The 18,688-nt window shown below is 36.9% G+C and overlaps 1 protein-coding gene and 1 pseudogene across 2 annotated transcripts in view; one reads left to right on the top strand and one right to left on the bottom strand.

The window, feature by feature from the left end:
- PLCL1 (phospholipase C like 1 (inactive)) overlaps positions 1-18,688 on the top strand; it is a 410,531-nt gene that overhangs the window by 165,794 nt on the left and 226,049 nt on the right. The gene's annotated exons all lie outside the window — the stretch shown is intronic.
- Positions 1-18,688, bottom strand: part of LOC138849126 (protein SPT2 homolog pseudogene) — a 273,131-nt pseudogene that overhangs the window by 153,500 nt on the left and 100,943 nt on the right.

Genomic DNA, 18,688 nt, shown 5'->3' with positions numbered 1-18,688 from the left:
TTTTTTTTTTATTTTTTTTTATTTTATTTTTTTTAACTTTTATTTAATGAATATACGTTTCCAAAGTACGAATAATGGATTACTATGGCTTCCCCCCCATACCGTCCCTCCCACCCACAACCCTCCCCTTTCCCACTCCCTCTCCCCTTCCATTCACATCAAGATTCATTTTCGATTATCTTAATATACAGAAGATCAGCTTAGTATACATTAAGTAAGGATTTCAACAGTTTGCTCCCACACAGAAACATAAAGTGAAAAATAATAGATGATTTTTTTTAATGATGATGAAATCAGATCAGACCTATTGTCATGTTTAATCCCAGTGAGAGTCAAGTTGGGAGTTGATAGTTTCTTTTCTTTTCTTTTTTTTTTTTTTTTTTTTTTTTTTTTTACAGAGGATCAGTTTAGTATGCATTAAGTAAAGATTTCAACAGTTTGCACCCCCATAGAAACACAAAGTGCAATATATTATTTGAGTACTCGTTATAGCATTAAATCTCAATGCACAGCACATTAAGGACAGAGATCCTACATGAGGAGTAAGTGCACAGTGACTCCTGTTGTTGACTTTACCAATTGACACTCCTGTCTATGGCATCAGTAATCTCCCTATGCTCCAGTCATGAGTTTCCACTATGGGAAACGGTGACTTGATCAGCATAGCCCTGACTGTTAATGAACAACTTAATACATTATCCCTCTTAGTAGTTTTTTTGTCTGTTCTACTTAATATGACTGATTTAATTCTGTAATTAATACACAGTTATTCTTAAGTGTTGAAATTTAACTGAAATGTGATCCCTGTTAAACATAAGAGTAGGAATAAGAGAGGGAAGAGATATATAATTTGGGACATGCTCAAGCTGACTTGCCCCAAATGGTAGAGTTAGAAACATACCAGGGGACTCCAATTTAATCCCATCAAGGTGGCATGTACCAATGCCATCTCACTAGTCCAAGTGATCAATTTCAGTTCGCAATTGATCATAATGAAAGGACTAAGAGTCAAAGGGAGCACATAAGCAAGTCTAGTACCTGCTAACACTAACCGATAGAATAAATAAAGGGGAGAGTGATCCAACATGGGAAGTGAGATACTCAGCAGACTCATAGAATGGCAGATGCCCTAAATAGCACTCTGGCCTCAGAATCAGCCCTAAAGGCACTCGGATCTGGCTGAAAAGCCCATGAGAGTATTTCAGGCATGGAAAGCCAAGACACTCTGGCAAAAGATCTCTGTGAGTGAGATCTCAGTGGAAAGAACAGGTCTTCAAAGAAGGAGGTACCTTTCTCTGAAGGGAGGAGAGAACCTCCACTTTGACTATGACCTTGTCTAAACAAGATAAGAGTCGGAGAACTCTAAGTAGTTTCTTACTATTCTTATTCTTGTAGACATAAAAGAGATAGTTCATACTGAAAGTTCTAATGGACCACTAGTGAATATCTCATCATTTATTTTTGAGGTATCTGGATTGATTAATATATTAAAATTTTCCCATAATATTGAGTTAGAGCTATAAGGATCAAAATCTTGTTATCTTTTCTAAGTTCTTTAAATAATTCTTTGTGTATTCCAGGGTTGTCTTTTAAATATTGTGCTAGTTTTTCCATCTTCCTAAGTAGAAAGCAATGTCACAGTTGCATAAATCTGAATGAATCTTTATTGGTCCAGAATCTGGAAATAATACACATCTCCATGATAGGATAAAGCTGAAGCAATGTTACCCCATGCATATATACAAGGCTTTTGAATTTTTTTTCTGCTTTGTCTATGATTCAGTTTGTGATGTTGAAGCTAAAACTCTGTCATTTGTGTATGTGGATATTTTGAACTGAAGGCTAACGACAGACATTATGAGGGGCAATGGAAAGAACTTTGAACTAGTGGAGAAAAGAAATATGCTTTGCTCTACCAGCTATTTAGGTCCTTGGTCCTTTTTTTTCTTGGCTTTATAATGAAGTGACTGGGAGAGAGAATCTAAAGTTCTCATTTCAACTTAAAAACTGTAATTTTCTAATGCCAAACGATTGGAGATTTGCTTTATGGTATCTGATCACATACATTTTTGGAAATTGAAGAAAACTGATCACACAGTATTTATTTACTTTCATAGGATAGAAATTAAAGGCAGGAAGGCCTACAGAGAGATTCAGCCTAGTTTGTCAGATGATTTTCCCTTTAAAATGGTGAGGAGATTGTAATCTATGCCCTGCTTTATCATCTGTGGTTTCTTTCATGAGCAAGCATCTTGGTGGTGTCAAGAACTATGTGGTAACTTACAATAAAATGGCGGCATCATGTCATCTGTGTGCATTTGAGAATAGAAGTTTCAGAGCTGCTTATTTGTTGAAGTGGAATATATTAAAAAAGGAGCAGCTTTTTAAGTGATAGTCATACAGAAGTCTGAAGTTCATGTTTAAGCTTATTAGTGCTGGGGACTGTATGGGACATTCTTTGATAGGCACCATTCATAAACATCTTTGGTCTGTCCTCTACAGGGCAGTGATCGAAGGACTTCTGACAGAAGCTGGTAACTAACAAAGGGGGATAATAATGACTTATTTTAATTCAGCAGCTACAAAGTGTTGAAAGGAATATTCTCTTTGAAAGGAAACATTTGAAAAGTATGTAAAGATTTTGAGGATAGTATGTAGAGAATTATCATAGTGGCATTAGGAACATCTTGATTCCAATGAGCACAATATATACTAATTTTTTAGGCAGTGTGTATACAAATTAGTGTCAGAACACTAATTTTAGGAACAGGTGTCACTTCCATTAACCTTTTCCTTCTTGTTCCTTCTTGTTCCTATGTCTATTACCTTAGTTAGACATTTCTTTCCACTCTTCTGGATTATTGTAGAAGTCTCCTAGCTTTACTGGCTCCCATTTTTTCTTTTCTAAACATGACTTTGCCCAACTCTCACCAGATAGTTCAGGTCACAGCTTTCAATGGCTTCTATGGTATAAGAGATAAAACCCACAGGCTGTAGCTTTGTGGTGAAGGTCCTTTATATGCTGCTGGTGAGATTCCAGCCTTGTGCCCTGTAACTCTCCAGCCAGAACTCTTAAGTCTTAGTCCATTGACTGCTTCCTTAACTTGTTTATTCTGTATTCTGTTTTTTTGCAGGCATTTGCTTGTACCATATCTTTATATATTGCTCTCTTCTCAATTTATAACCAAGTCAAGCTCTACTGTTCCCAAAGCTCTTAACTCCATTCATTCTTTCCAGTTAACCTTTGTTCAGAATAATCCTCTAATTCTGCTAGAATATAAAAACTCTCTTAAAGCATTGATTGCTCATTTTTATAGTTGTTGTTTCAGGTTTTTTTTTAAATATTTATTTATTTATTTATTTGAAGGTCACAATTACAGAGAGGGAGGGAGGTAAGGAGGGAGGGAGAAAGAGAGAGAGAGAGAGGGGGAGAGAATCTTTTCCATCCACTGGTTTACTCCCCAGATGGTCAAGCTGAAACCAGGAGCCAGAAACTCAATCCAGGTCTCCCACATGGGTGATAGGGGCCCAAGTACTTGGGCCATCTTCCACTGCTTTTCCCAAGCCATTAACAGGGAGCTGGATTGGAAGTGGAGTAGCTGGGACTCCAACCAGCACCAATATGGGATGCCAGCATCACAGGTGGCGGTTTTAACACAGGCCCGTTTCTTGTGTATCTGTTCTATATGTTAGATACTTTTACTAGATTTTAACTTTTTTGGGACTTTGTTTTGCTTTTGATTTCCTTGGAACAAGGTTGGCCTTTATAGCTGCAGGTTGAACAGATCAGTGCATAAAGGGTTTTGGTGGAACCCACTCTCCTATAGCTTATTTGTTCTTAATTCTTTCTTTGATCTATTTAACCTTTCACTGATGTTAAGTTGGTGGATTTTGAACATATAGATGTGTTAGTCAGCTCTCAATTGTTATCGATGATGTTCTAGTCCTGGTTCTAGTTGTTAGGTTGCTGATCCCTCACATAGTCTCAGACCATATCCTCTACAGAGAAGAGCCTTCCCACTCTTGGCACATCTTCCTCTGTTCAACCAGGATAATCCCCCCCCTGCCTAAAAGCCCCTCATTCTTCTTCAAGCTATAAATGGAAAAATGCTACTTTTTATTTCAAAAAAACTTACTTTGCCTATATATTTATCTTTTTAGGCATATTCATTCTGTCCTAAGTCAAATTCTGTGCTAATTGTTGATCTCTGTTATTTTTATTTTTTGCTCTCAGTTTTTTTTGACACGTAAGATCTTCAAAATATTTCCCATATTTCAAGTTGTCCTAAGGCAAACCTGCTGGCAAAAGACCACTCCTAGCCTTCTCAACTTCAAATGCAGAGTGATCCCCAATTTTTAAACAGCTATAAATGATAAAAATACTATTTTTGGCCTTTCTCAGTTTTCTTACATATATGTTTCCTTTAGTGGTCTTCTAACATATATTTGTGTACTTTCAGTTTATTAGCTGATAAAAACTCTGGTAAAGAGTTTAGTTGGGCTGGCTGGTGTTGTGGCATAGCATGTTAAGCTGCCGCCTATAATGCTAGCATCTCATGTAGGTACTGGTTCGTTTCTCAGCTGTTTTACTTCAAATCTAGCTCCCTGCTAATGCACTTGGGAAAGCAGCGGAATAGCCTAAGTCCTTGGGCCCCTGCACCCATGTGGGAGACCCAGATAAAGCTCCTGGCTGTTAGCTTAGGCCTGGTCCAGCCCTGACTTTTGTGGAATTTGGGGAGTAAACCAGTGGATGGAAGATCTATCTATATCTATCTCTCCCTCTCTCTTTCTCTCTGTTACTCTGCCTTTCAGATAAATAAAGTAAAACTAAAAAAAAATTTAGTAGGATTGAACAATGAATGAATTAGACTTTTTAGAGGGTGGCAGGAGGAGACTTCTATCTGTGTAGCCATATTTCTAGCCTCCTTTTATAACTATTATATACTTCTTTAGATATTATAATGAGAATTTGTTAGTGAAAGAATGCTTGATGAAAGACATTGTTAGTATGGAAGTTTTAATTCATTACACATTTATATTTGAATGCCTTTCACAGAGACTGAGCTAGTGAATGGGGAACTCGAGCATAAATAAAATAGTCTCAACTGCTGTGGAAGTAGAAAGAGAAGAGGATCAATGGATTGCAGACAAAACGTGTTCCTCATGAGCATTTACACTACTTGGTGCTATATATAGTAAACTGTGTTATGTAGCATAGTCAGTAAATGTGGGATTCAGGTTAATCAAATGCTTTAATCCCCAGATGGTTACTGTGGAGATAATATACAAATTACAAAGAATTTGTGTAAAATGAGACACACATTATCTAACCACAAGATCTTTGCTTTATAAAATATTTCAGAATCTTAAAGTGCCACTATGTTTATTATAAATGTTGAAAAATGTTCCAGAACATCTGTGCCAGGAGAGTTTAGTAATAATAGCTACTATTTACTAGATGATAATTATGGGTGAATGTTCATATCCCCTGTTCACTTCTCGCATCTCTGTGATGTGCAGTGTGGAATGTATTCTACTCTTAATAACAGTAGCTATGGAACCTACCCAAGATCACTCACTCATGTCTCTCCATACATCACTCACTTACCCGATGCATTGTTTTTATATGGAGTCTCTATAGACACTTGAAGTTCTAACTCTTGCCTTCCTAGCTACTAAATATCTGTGTTAGCTCCACGTCTCTGATTAAAAATTTCAAAGAATTTCCTTTTACTTCAAATTTTTTCCTCTTTTTCATTTTCATTTTATTTGAAAAGGAAGAAGGGTGGTAGGAGGAGCAAAAGAGAGAGAGAGATTTTTGTCTGGTGGTTCACTCCTCAAATCCCCAATTGCCCGCAACAGCCAGCCAGGGCCAGGCCAGGCCAAAGCCAGGAGGCTCAAACTCAATCCAGGTCTTCCACATGGGTGGCAGGAACTGGACTACTTGAGCTGTCATCTGCTGCTTTTCAGGATGTGCACTGGCAAGAATCTGGGATCAAAAGCGGAGCCAGGACTTGAACCAGGCACTCTGATAGTGGATGTGGGTGTCGCAAGTGGTATCCTAACCATTGAGCTGAATACTCCTAGTTTTTTTTTCTTTAGAATTTGTTTATTTGAGAAACAAAGAAACAGAGCAAAATGGCTTCCATCTACTTGTTTACTCCCCACATCCCTGCAATGGCTAGAGCTCAACTGGGGTTGGGGCTGAAGCCAGCTGCAGGGATTTCAATGCACATCTCCCACATGGATACCAGGAACCCAATTACTTGAGACATTGCCACTGCCTCCCAGGATCTTCATTGGCATGAAGCTGGAGTCAGGGCTGGAGCCAAGAATCAAACCCAGGTAACTCTTGGGACCTGTACTGTGGTGCAGTTGGTTAAGCTGCTGCCTACAATACTACCATCTTATATCAGATGGCCAGTTCAAGCTCCCTGCTGATATGCCTCCCTGCCTGCCTGTCTTCCTTCTTTTTAAATTTTTGAGATAAAATATTTTTAAATTAACATTATAGTCATGGGCTTAATTCTCCACTAAATAAAGAGATTGATAAGTAAAAAGGAAAGAGACCCTAGTTCAATAGTAATATAGGCAATGGCTATAAACAGTAACCAAATGGAAAGATAACCATTTCACCCATATTGAGTCAATTTTAAAATAATCACAGATCAGTAAAAATATAGTGGTGTAACATTCTTAACCAATGATTTGACAAAGATATAAAGCAAAGTTTGACAAAAACATATTTGCAGCAATACTGATGCACACTGAATGAGAATTTAAGGGCAAGGTTCAACTTTACACAGTCTCCTTACTTCCTCTGAAATCAGTTCAGCCAGGATAAAGCCTTTCATTTCATAATGGGAAAGAGAGTTCAAGTAGCAGAGATTCAGAGTAGCAACACATGGCCTAAATTGACATAAGAAAAAAGTGGTGATGTTACAGTCAAACTGCAAATTTGTTTTGATGGGGGAACTGGGGAAAAAGATGAATCTCAGGGGCCTTGTATGTCTGAAAATAGTAGAAAGAAAAGGGGTACCTCAATGAAGAAGACTGGAGGACCAAGATGTGCTTTTCTGACTGCTTACAATGGCTTTCTCCATGGTAACATGCCTATGGCTACTTTTTTTTTTTTTTTTTTGACAAAATAGCTGTAGCTCTAAAGACCTTGGAAATTAACACTATCAGGCATATGTTTTCCAAACATGCTGTTCTTTTTTGTGTTTAAAAAAGGTTTTTCATATGTGTAACATTATTATAGTTTTAGAAGTCATTCTTCATGAAAATAATTCAGGAATGTCAGAATCTCTGTCAGTTTCATGGAGAACAGTATTCAATTTTAAATTTATGCTCAGTAGGAAACATAGTTTTAGAAATATTCTGGAATGTTCCCAAATTTTGTTGTGGAAATCAGCATTTGGTTAACCTTTAATAATCCCAATCAGTAGTTTATGTAATCTCAATAATTTGTAAGAGTCATACATGTGGTAGCTTTAAATTGCTGCTATATTATATTTCAGCAATAATGCCTTCACTGTTCCTTTTCCCTAAGTGTATATTTGAATATTGATTTTTGTGTGCAGTTTTTTCTATGATACTTTGATTCCTGTGGATAAATTGTGTGAAAATCATCTAGAAAGAGAGAAAGAGGATAGATATATAGAGAGTAAAGTTTAATGTCTTACGTTAGATTTCTGCTTGAGAGACATATGCTTGCCTCTAGATTTTCTATTCTTAAAACATTTTCCTGTTACTTTCTCTTTCTATTAATTTTGAACATATTAAGATCATCAACTCAAGCCAGTTGTTTATTTTTATCATAAATATATTTGTAACTTTTTTGGTAACTTTCTTAATTTTAAAACCCATCTAGTCATTCATCTATACACACTTTTTTCTTTAGTGAAATATAATTAGCAAAAGTTTTATATTTCTTATGCTGTCTTTTGAAGTAATTTTAGTAAATTACTGACTATAGCTTTTAGAAGATTGCTTATGATGCTGTTATGTTAGAAACTGTAGTCCTGTTTGGCTCAGAGACAAAATAAGCTTTGGTCTCAGGGCCATGGCAGTTAACATCTTTTTCCTCCAAATGGATAATAGACTCTTGTTAGAAATGGTTTTGGAAATGAAACTTTGGGCCTCAGGGGGTTATTTTTGATCTCCAAGGGTAGGTGATAATGGTGCTTTCATTGGAACAAAGGCTGTGATATTTCCTGCCTCTTGAATTCAGGTAAAGTATGGAAAGTAACAAAAGATACACTGTTTCAGAAAAATAAATAAATGGACTTGGAAGAAATCTGTATCTGTTTGAAGTAGTCATTCTAATTAGACACATGAATAATTTGTATTTGAATAATAGATGTGATCAAACTATACTTGGAATTTTTATGGCATTTTTATGAGCTACATCTATTATAAAGCATTGTGTCCTCAGAATAGTTTGCAGATGTTGTTCACAACCCCCCGTCTTCACTCTTGTCCTACTTCTCCCTTTAAACATATATCAATGCAAGAGGATAGATGATTCACATATTGATGGGGTCATTTAGTGCGTCATTGGAAAGGTGTACCCTGTGTGCTCGTGAACAGACTGCTGAAGCCCAGTTACCATGTGCTGGGACATTTCAAGTGGAATTTAAAAAAATGGCTTCTCTGTGTGACCCCTTGACAATGGGTGAATTAACCATGATAGTTTTATCTTTTCTATCAATGAATATGTTTAATGTCTACAATTTCTTATATACATAAATTGCAAAACTTTCACCTGTATATATGCAAAAGTATTTCCTCTTGCAGGTCACAGCATCAGAAAACAGTCTAAGCTACGTAAAATGTTTTCTTCCTAACTTGATTTGTCCATTATGTAAAAGACATGATTCATTTGCTAACTCAAAAGGAATCTATATCTCACTTTTTTAAAGATTTATTTATTTATTTGAATGGTAGAATTACAGAGAGAGGGAGAGGGAGAGGGACATAGATCTTTCATCTGCTGGTACACTCCCCAAATGGCCACAACAGCCAGGGCTGGGCCAGGCCTAAGCCAGGAGCCAAGAGCATCTTTCAGATCTCCCATGTGGGTGGCAGGGGCCCAAGGACTTTAACCATCTTCTGCTGCTTTTTCCAGGCACATTAATAGGGAGCTGAATTGGAAGTGGAGCATCTGGGACTTGAACCAGCGCCCATATAGAATGCTGGCACTACAGGTAGTTGTTTAAGCCACTGTGCCAAAGCGCTGGCCCCTATCCCACTCTTATACACTAAACACCTAAATATTTATTTCATCACATCCATTTACAAAATAAATAGTAGTTTAATATATTCAGCACATTGAAGATAAAACAACCAGTCTGTCTTCATATATTTATTCTCTCCCCGAAAAATGTTTTGATCTCCTGCTGTATCTCAGAAATGTTACAAAATACAAAAAAATATTTATTTTTTGGAGAAAATCTTGGGAATTACCATTAGAAAATCAAATTCCTTTTTATTAACAGTCTTTGAACCTTCCCACAGCACACATGTAAGTCTCCCTGTGACATGTGGTACCCTGGCCTCCAAATGGACATAATTGCATTTATAGTTTAGAGAAAATACAAAGACAAGTTCTGAAAGCAGCCTTAAAAGAAAGCGTCCTTTGCTTTGACCTAGCAACATCAAAAGCAAGTGGGACTGTGCAATCAGAGCCTTATGAGCTTTATGAAAGCTACTTTTGGTTCACATCATTTGTGTTAGAGAATGTGACACCCATGATCATGTAACATTATTACAATCATAAGATAGCATTACTGCATTCTTGAGTTAATATTACCCAATGCTGAAAGTATATCATTGTAAAAATTAAGAAAGGAAATAAGAGATAAAGGAGGAGGAAGGTGAAAGCGTAAGTGGGAGGGAGGGTAGGGTGTGGAGTATTACTATGTTCCTAAATCTGTATGTATGAAATACGTGAAATTTGTATACCTTAAATTAAATCTGAGCATCAAAACAGTAGATGATACCTGAAGAATTAAGCACTTAATTTGTAAACCTTGATCAAACAGCAGCCAATTTCAGTTTCTTCAAAGGCTTGTGAACTTTTCTGAGTGATCAGGAAATGCAGAACAGAATGGAAGATAGGATTGGAAAACAAGGCCAAGACTGTTAAAAGACTCACTTGTAAGTTTCCTTTTTTTTTTTTTTTTAAAGAAAGTCACAGTACAGTTTTATTTTGTTTATACAAATTAGTGTCAGAGGTAATAAACACACAAAGTTTACAACCTGACTCTTCCTACTAAGTTCTGGAACTTTAATTCTTTAATTTAGCACAGTGGTGCCTTTCTGTACAAATAACTGCACCATTATCATAAACTTTATGCCACTGGAAACCTTTTAGCTATGACAAGCACTTGATTGTAATTAGATTTCAGATTCTGAATACTGAAAAAAAATCCAAGAAAAAGCTTTTGACAGGAGGAAGCATGTAAGTGATGGCAAAAAAAAAAAAAAAATGTTTCGACCTGTTTATTAAGTTGAATGCCACACTACCATTAATCGATTTCATTGCAGGTAATTGAGATGGGTAAGAGGAAGTGAACAGGATCTTCTGTTACTAGTGTTGACAGTCCCATGTGAAGAGTTAGAAAGGGTGTTCTTCCTAGTGATACAGACACCTTCCGTGGAGTTTAACTTTAAAATTAAATCCTCATACTGTCAAAGTGTGAAACACAATTTAAAATAAGTCAGTATTAAAGGACTGGGTCATATGATCACATATGGTCCCTATAATCTTAATTCCAACTGCCTCCAACCTTTCTCATTTACATTCAAGGACAAATGCTCTCTAGCATCATCGTAGCTCATCTTCTGTGGCTGACTCTTCTTGAGATTTGGCCTCCTTCCAGCCAGATCCCAGGTGAGCCTGATTGAGCTTGCTTGTACTTAAATTAAATTAATAAATCAATAGATAATGACTTTATTTTAAATCAATAGATAATGACTTTATTTTTTTTTTTGAAGTGGTGTTTTTTTTTAAAAAAAGCTTTTATTTAATGAATGCAAATTTCATAGGTATGACTTTGGGAATATAGTGGTCCTTCCCCCTATACTTACCCTCCACCCCAACTCTGTCCCACCTTCTACTCCCTTTCCCATCCCATTCTTCATTAAAATTCATTTTTCATTAACTTTATATACAGAAGACCAAGTCTATACTACAGAAAGATCTCAAAATTTTGCACCTACACACACACATTATATATAAAGTACTATTTGAGAACAAGTTTTGCAGTTAATTCTCATAGTACTACTCATTAAGGACAGAGGTTCTACATGAGGAATAAGTGCACAGTGACTTCTGTTGTTAATTTAACAAAGATAATGACTTTAAAAAGGGTGAAAATGAAGAAAGTTCTACAGCCCCGCAAAACATCAGAAACAGAGAACATCCTCTTTCTACCTGGGGAAAAATTTTCTTCAAAGTTTATGGTTTGAAATTGAAGTGTAATACAGGCAAAATTTGGTACTTCTGATACATATGAATTAAATTTTGTTTTTTGTCATAAATATTTGCTAAAGGGTTTAGGCTAAAATGCAGTCATTAACATCAAGTGGTGGAAGGGCAGCTTAGGATTTCAAAATATCTTTGTGACTACGGAGTGGGGAGCCTCACATGCAACTTCCTTATTTTTTAAACTATTACTCTTTCAAATCTAATGTTTGAATAAAATAACTTTTCTTCAGTATAAAATGAACTTTTTGTTAAGGTTAAAATCAAACAGCACAGTGACCTTGTCTATTACATGCAAGCCAATATAACAGTAAATCTGAAAGGAAAATATTTTTGTATTTTACTTTGGAAAAATTTTTGTTAGTGGTCTTATCCCCTAAACTAGTAAGAATGCTCAGTATCCAATCCACTGAGTACTGAAGAATACAATATAATTCAGAGTCACAGGGGTGACATCCATATGATGATTATAAATCCTACTCCACATTTTCAAGTTCTCAATTAAACATATAGCTTAGGACAGGTCACTTTATTGCTGGCAACATTCATGGAAGAGCCAGTTTCTTCATAAAGACAGTATTTGATTGGGAACTGGGCAGTGCCCAATCACATATCAGCAAAAGAATTAGAGAAGTTAAGAGGCAATCTGTTTTTTTCCCCTTTTGTTTCCTTTTAAAGTTACAAAGGAACAAAAAAAGATTGGAGGACTGCAGAGTGGCCCCACGTTAGAGTATATAGCTTATCAGGATCAAGGCTGGCATCTGAGAATAGTTAATTTTACAAGAGTATATAGTAGGTGTTTTATCATCTGCATTACAGGTTTTACCCTGTACACTATTTGAAAGTACTTTATGCCCAAATGACAGCCTGCAAATGACAGTACACATTTCTTCTACTCAAGTACCCAAGTATAAATCTAAAAAGAAAGGGGGCTTCTAAAGTCAAAGTCAGGAAATCTTAATAGCAGAGTGTCTCCAAAATCTCACAAAAATAAGTAAAAGCAGCAGATAATGCCTCTTGAGCTTCTTGGTCTTTCAACATTTCATTTCTTCTTCTTCATGTCTCATTTCTTGCATATCCAGTCTTAAGCTCTTGCTTCTTCCTTCTGCCACACTTTCCAACTATTTTCCATGTCATATAAGGCATAACCACTTTCATCTTTGTATTTTTTTGGTCATAGCCAAAGATTTGATGAATATGCTTAGATATTTCTCCCTGAGATTCTCCTTAATCTTCCATTTCAGAGTCATATTTATCATCATCATCTTCTTTCTGCCTCTTATAACCAGTAGGGAAAGGAAGCCTTTGAGGACCTTGGGCATATCTGTAGCCAGACAGGGCTGGCTTCATTCCATTCATCTGTCTGTTGCCAAGCCGACTAATAATATTCTTAGAAGAAATTGTTTCTGGGACAAGAGTGTACTTTGGCTTTATATGGGTACCTGAACTACTAACTGTTCCCTCAGGTCCCTACCTGCTTATGGTCTTCTAGGACCTGAATTACTGATACTCTGTCCAGCTATAACTGAGCTACTTATGGATCATCCAGGGCCACTGACTGGGCACCCGGGGCGGGGGGGTCTGAGCCACTCACTGGCCTTCAAAGGCAATGTGAACTGCTCTTTAGGCCACCTAGAGCCTCCAGAACTGACCATAGGTCTACCAGAACTACATGAGCTACTGATGGGTTTCCAGGGCCATCTCCACCATTTACTGTTCTCTCAGAGGGATTTGAGCCATTGGCCAGCTTCTTGGTCCCACTGAGTGATTGCTTAGGTCCTGTGCTGAAGCTGCCATTCTGATGCCTCAGCACAGGGCCAGAACTGACTGTGGGCCGAGAAGTTCTGTGGTGGGTCTCCCATGGGCTGAACTAGAGTTGCTCTCTGGCTGCCTGGCACCAGGACTCTGCTTTACTGTGTTGGGAGCTCATGGGTCCAGGTCTGGAATGGCTAGGATGGAAAGGGGGAGATAATATGACTTTGTGTTTAGTAGCAGATTTCTGAGTCTCACTGGTGGAAGTCTTTGGTCCATAAGTGTTGGAGTGGGGCTTTCCAGCCCTACTGAAAACAGGTATGTTAGGGCCTTCATGAAGTGAGGGTTGGAGCTGTTGGCAGATCCTGTCTTGGTCTTCTTTCCTGGTGTGTATTTGGATGAAGACAATGAATGAGTATTTCTCATTGTCCATGCTGGGCCTGGATTTCTTTTGAGGATGGGGAAGGGGCATTCCTTTGGAAGAAGGATACCCATCTGAAGAACCTTTGCTATGTTTTGTGCTCACATTTTCTTTTTGAGAGAGTGCCTTATTGGACACAGTTACAGGTAGTTTTGCATCAGTCTCGGGTTTCTTTTTCCTATGCTTTCATTCAAGGAATTCTTGCTCTGTAAGTTCTCATGCAGTTATTGGTTGCTCTTCTGCTTTCTTGATCCCTACTGGTTTAAACTGCTTTTTCTCAGCTAGGCTGAATAGATCAGTGAAGTTCAGGGGTTGTGGGGAACTTTTAAGGAGGACCTTTGGTTTGCTTTCAATGTTGGAGGCTCTTGCTCTTCCTCATACTCCTGCTATGGCTTTGCTGGATTGTATTCTTTTTAAAATTATTTATTTATTTATTTATTTATTTATTTATTTATTTTCATAAATACAATTTTAGGAATATAGTAATTCCTCCTACCATACCCGCCCTCCCACCCACATTCCCACCCCTCTTCCTCTTCCCTCTCCTGTTCTTAGTCTTGTTTTTTATTAAGATAAATTTTAATTTAACTTTATACACAGAAGATTAACTATTCTAGGTAAAGAGTTCAACACTTTGTATGAGAAAGAAAAATATATAAAACAAAAACATAAGTAAAAAACTATCAACAGACAAGGGACTGTTGAGGAATAGGTTTTTTTTTTTAATTTTCTCTTCCTTTATCATATTCTCCTTTTTTTCTTTCATACTGATCATTGAACTTTTACTTAACATAGTGTTAACCATAGTGTAATGCAGATGAATAAAGTTAACTGAAAAATAGGTGTTGATTATAGTCTAAATGCATCCTCTTCTTCCATCTCATAGTCTATGAAATGAATATAGCAAAACATTAAAACTTAAATAAAAAAGAGCTAAAAATAAAATATACACTTCAGTGATTTTTAGTGTAATCATAGTTATTTAACCATTGCCACAATCAGTTTTGTGACGTACTCATCACCCCCCCTCCAAAAAAAACCCTCATATCCACTAACAATCACTCTCCCTTTCCACTCTATCTTTCCTTCCACAGCTGTGAAACCTACTTTTTGTCTCTGTAGGTTTTCCTATCCTTTACATTTCAAATAAATAAAATAGAACCAAAAAGTGATCTTTTTACTACTGGATTCTTTTTTAAAATTTTATTTAATAAATATAAATTTCCAAAGTACAACTTTTGGATTATAGCGGCTTTTTCCCCCAAAACTTCCATCCCACCCATAACCATCCCATTTCCCAGGCCCTCTCCCATCCCATTTTTCATCAAGATTCATTTTCAATTCTCTTTATATACAGAAGACCTACTTAGTATTTACTAAGTAAAGATTTCAAAAGTTTGCATTCACACAGACACACAAAGTATAGAGTACTGTTTGAGTAGTAGTTTTACTGTTAATTCACATAGTACAACACATTAAATACAGAGATCCTATATGGGCAGTAAGTGCACAGTGACTCCTGTTGTTGATTTAACAATTGACACTCTTACTTATGACACCAGTAATCACCTGAGGTTCTTGTCATGAGCTGCCAAGGCTACAGAAGCCTCTTGAGTTCACCAACTCCAATCTTCTTTAGACAAGGCCATAGTCAAAGTGGAAGTTCTCTCCTCCCTTCAGAGAAAGGTACTGACTTCTTTGATAGCCCATTCTTTCCACTGGGATCTCACTCACAGAGATCCTTCATTTAGGTCATTTTTTTGCCAGAGTGTCTTGGCTTTCCAAGCCTGAGAAACTCTCATGGGCTTTTTAGCCAGATCCTAATGCCTTAAGGGCTGATTCTGAGGCCAGAGTGCTATTTAGGACATCTGCCATTCTATGAGTCTGCTGTGTATCCTGCTTCCCGTGTTGGATCGTTCCCTCCTTTTTAATTCTATCAGTTAGTATTAGCAGACACTAGTCTTGTTTATGTGATCCCTTTGACACTTAATCCTATCATTATGATCAATTATGAACTGAAACTGATCGGTTTGACTAGTGAGATGGCATTGGTACATGCCAGCTTGGTGGGATTGAATTGGAATCCCCTGGCACTTTTCTAACTCTACCATTAGGGGTAAGTACGAGTGAGCATGCGCTGAACTGTACATCTCATCCCTCTCTTATTCCCACTCTTATATTTAACAGGGATCACCTTTTAGTTAAATTTAAACACCTAAGAATAATTGTGTGTTAATTAAAGAGTTCAACCAATGGTGTTAAGTAGAACAAAAATACTAAAAGGAATAAAATAGTAAGTTGTTCCTCAACAGGATAAGGACTGATCAAGTCATTGTTTCTCATACTGTCCATTTCACTTCAACAGGTTTCCTTTTAGGTGCTCAGTTAGTTGTCACTGATCAGGGAGAACATATGATATTTGTCTCTTTGGAACTGGCTTATTTCACTCAGCATGATGTTTTCTAGATGCCTCAATTTTGTTGCAAATTACCAGATTTCATTTTTTTTTACTACTGTATAGTATTCTAGAGTCCATATCCTATAATTTCTTTATCCGGTCTTCTGTTGATGGTCATTTAGGTTGATTCCATGTCTTAGCTAATGTGAATTGAGCTGCAATAAACTTTGAGAGCAGACAGCTCTTTTATTTGCCAATTTAATTTCCTTTGGGTAAATTCCAAGGAGTGGGATGGCTGGGTTGTATGGTAGGGTTATATTCAGGTTTCTGAGGAATCTCCAGACTGACTTCCATAGTGGCTTGACCAGTTTGCATTCACACCAACAATGGGTCAGTGTCCCTTTTTCCCCACATCCTCGCCAGCATCTGTTGTTGGTAGATCTGGGGTGAGGTGAAACCTCATTGTCGTTTTGATTTGCATTTCCCTGATTGCTAGTGATCTTGAACATTTTTTCATGTGCCTGTTGGCCATTTGGATTTCTTCTTTTGAAAAATGTCTATTGAGGTCCTTGGCCCATCTCTTAAGTGGGTTGTTTGTTGTTGTGGAATATCTTGATCTTTTTGTAGATTCTAGTTATTAATCCTTTATCTGTAGCATAGTTTGCAAATATTTTTTCCCATTCTGTTGGTTGCCTCTTCACTTTCCTGACTGTTTCTTTTGAAGTACAGAAACTTCTCAATTTGATGTAATGCCAAATGTTAATTTTGGCTTTGACTGCCTGTGCTTCCAGGGTCTTTTCCAAGAAGTCTTTGCCTGTGCCTATATCTTGCAGGGTTTCTCCAAGGTTCTCTAATACTTTTGATGATGTTGGTTGAAGATTTAGATCTTTAATCCATGTTGAGTGGATTTTTGCGTAAGGTGTAAGGTAGGGGTCTTGCTTCATGCTTCTGCATGTGGAAGTCCAGTTTTTCCAGCACCATTTATTGAATAGACTGTCCTTGCTCCAGGAATTGGTTTTAGATCCTTGATCAAATATCAATTGGCTGTAGATGTTTGGATTGATTTCTGGTGTTTCTATTCTGTTCCATTGGTCTATCCATCTGTTTCTATACAAGTACCATGCTGTTTTGATAACAACTGCCCTGTAGTATGTCCTGAAATCTGGTATTGTGATGCTTCCAGCTTTGTTTTTGTTGTACAAGATTGCTTTAGCTATTCGAGGTCTCCTACGTCTCCATATGAATTTCAACATCATTTTTTTTTCCAGATCTGAGAAGAATGTCTTTGGTATTTTGATTGGTATTGCGTTGAATGTATAAATTGCTTTTGGGAGAATGGACATTTTGATGATATTGATTCTTCCAATCCATGAGCATGGAAGATTTTTCCATTTTTTGGTATCCTCTTCAGTTTCTTTCTTTAAGATTTTGTAATTCTCATCATAGAGGTCTTTGACGTCCTTGGTTAACTGTATTCCAAGGTATTTGATTGTTTTTGTAGCTATTGTGAATGGGATTGACCTTAGCAGTTCTTCCTCATCTGTGGCATTGCCTGTGTATACAAAGGCTGTTGATTTTTGTGCATTGATTTTATATCCTGCTACTTTGCCAAACTCTTCTATGAGTTCCAATAGTCTCTTAGTAGAGTTCTTTGGATCCTCTAAATAAAGAATCATATAATCTGCAGAGAGGGATAGTTTGACTTCTTCCTTCCAAATTTGTGTCCCTTTAATTTCTTTTTCTTTCCTAATGGTTCTGGCTAAAACTTCCAGTACTATATTGAATAACAGTGGTGAGAGTGGGCATCCCTGTCTGGTACCAGATCTCAGTGGAAATGCTTCCAACTTTTTGCCATTCAAAAGGATGCTGGCCATGGGTTTTTCATAAATTGCTTTGATTGTATTGAAGATTGTTCGTTCTAGACCCAATTTGCTTAGAGTTTTGATCATGAAAGGGTGTTGTATTTTATCAAATGCTTTCTCTGTATCTACTGAGATAATCATATGGTTTTTCTTCTGCAATCTGTTAATGTGGTGTATCAAATTGATTGATTTGCGAATGTTGAACCATCCCTGCATATGAGGAATAAATCCCAGTTGGTCTGGGTGGATGATCTTTCTGATGTGTTGTTGCATTCTATTAGCCAGAATTTTATTGAGGATTTTTGCATCTATGTTCATCAGGCATATTGGTCTGTAATTCTCTTTCAATGCTGCATCTTTTTCCAGCTTAGGAATTAAGGTGACACTGGCTTCATAGAAAGAATTTGGGAGGATTCCCTGTTTTTCGATTGTTCTGAATAGTTTGAAAAGAATTGGAGTTAGTTCTTCTTTAAATGTCTGGTAGAATTCATCAGTGAATACTGGATTCTTTTAAGTGGAATAATGTTTTCAAGGTTTTTCTATGTTGTAAGCATATATAAATATCTCATTTTTTCTTTTACTGCCAAATATTTTATTGTATGATATTTTGTTTACACAACTATCTCTGGCTATTATGAGTGTGCTGATGTGAACATTATGATCCCAGATTTTCTGTGGACTCATGCTTTCATTTCTCATGTATCTAGGAATTGAATTTCTGGATCATATGATAAGTCTAGTTTAAAAATTTCAAGGAAATTCCA

Source organism: Oryctolagus cuniculus, chromosome 3 (assembly GCF_964237555.1).
Source record: "Oryctolagus cuniculus chromosome 3, mOryCun1.1, whole genome shotgun sequence".
NCBI lineage: Eukaryota > Metazoa > Chordata > Mammalia > Lagomorpha > Leporidae > Oryctolagus > Oryctolagus cuniculus.
This window is presented reverse-complemented; position numbering and strand designations above follow the sequence as displayed.